Source organism: Echinops telfairi, unplaced genomic scaffold (assembly GCF_000313985.2).
Source record: "Echinops telfairi isolate 266 unplaced genomic scaffold, ASM31398v2 ScPeMD7_7409;HRSCAF=8447, whole genome shotgun sequence".
Lineage (NCBI taxonomy): Eukaryota > Metazoa > Chordata > Mammalia > Afrosoricida > Tenrecidae > Echinops > Echinops telfairi.
In genome coordinates this window covers 17,742,424-17,743,805 of record NW_022111309.1, presented here as the reverse complement: position 1 = coordinate 17,743,805, position 1,382 = coordinate 17,742,424, and the positions used below count along the sequence as shown (strand labels likewise).

The 1,382-nt window shown below is 37.6% G+C and overlaps 1 protein-coding gene across 1 annotated transcript in view; it reads right to left on the bottom strand.

The window, feature by feature from the left end:
• WDR93 (WD repeat domain 93) overlaps positions 1-695 on the bottom strand; it is a 59,763-nt gene extending 59,068 nt beyond the window's left edge. The window contains exon 1 of the mRNA XM_013006479.2: positions 617-695. The gene's annotated coding sequence lies outside the window, so the exon portion shown is untranslated. The remainder of the gene's footprint in view (positions 1-616) is intronic.
• Between the last annotated feature and the right edge of the window lie 687 nt (positions 696-1,382).

The window sequence follows — 1,382 nt, the reverse complement described above, 5'->3', positions numbered from 1 at the left end:
AGCAGTTTAAAACAACCAGTTGTTCCTTGGGAGAAAGATTGGGCTTTCTACTCCTGTAAAGAGTTACAGTCTTGGAAGCTCACAGGGACAGTTCTACCCTGTTCTATAGGATTGCTGTGAGTCAACACTACCTTCCTGGCAGTGAGTGAATGATGGGGAAAAATAAAAAAGAACTCCAAACCCATATCTTGCACCTTATACAAGTGGATCGTAGACCTAAATGTTAAACTATAAAACTTATAGGAAAAAAGGACCAAAAATGCTTTTGTAATCATCCACTTGACATATTATCCATTCTCATATATGTATGATATCAAAAGAACAACTATTGAAAAATAAATAATTTAAGCTTTCCTCAAGCTTAAAAACTTCTCTTCAAAAGACACAGACTGAACATTTTTTTCAAACATATAATTGGTAAAGCACTTGTATCCAAAATACTTTAAAAACAAACAAAAACCCTCAAAAGTCATTAATAAGAAAATAAATAGCCTAATAAAAAATGGGCAAAAGTTCTGACACTTAACCAAAGAAGATGCACAGGCGGCAAATATTGTATGCCTCGTCTATTCTGACTCATGGTGACTCAATATGACAGAACTGCCCCTTGGGTTACCTAGCATGTTTTCTTGACGGGAGCAGATCACCTGGAGGCCAGGTCCTTTCTCCTGCAGAGGCACCCGTGGGTTCACAGCAGCTGGTTTACCACTGGAGGTCTTCAGATAGAAAACAGGCATATGAAAAGATGCTCAGCACTGTTAATCACGAATGAAATGCACATTTAAATCATAGCGCGCTACCATTCCATGTGTTAGAATACCTAAAATGTAAAAGCTTGATCATACAAAGAGTTGGTAAGGGTGTGACGGAAAGGAAACAGTCATCCACTGCTGTTGGGAAAGTAAAATAGTCCAGTTTGGAAAACCGTTCAGCAGTTACTTAAAAACTGAAACACAAACTTATCATAAGAGCAACTCATTCCACTCCTAGTTATTTACACAAAAGAGTTGAAAGTGTATGCTGACCTATGAAAGGCTTGTATGTGAATATTCACTGCAGTTTTTTAGTAAAAGTCCTAAACAAACAATGTAAATATTCACTAGTAGCCAAATACAGAAATAAACTCTCATGGTCAGTGGGAATACAAAATAGTACAGATGAGTTGGGAAATATTTGGGCAATATTATTTTACAAAGTTAAAAACACTAACTATATCATTTGGCAATCTCATATGCAAGTATTGGCCCAAGAAAAATTAAAGTTTAAGTGGATGCCTGCCCCTCCCCCCAGAAGAGTTTATTTCAAAGGATGGCACTTAATTTGCAGCTCTGGGAGAAGGACATATCTGATCAGAGCACACGGGAGCAGATGAAGGGGGAGGA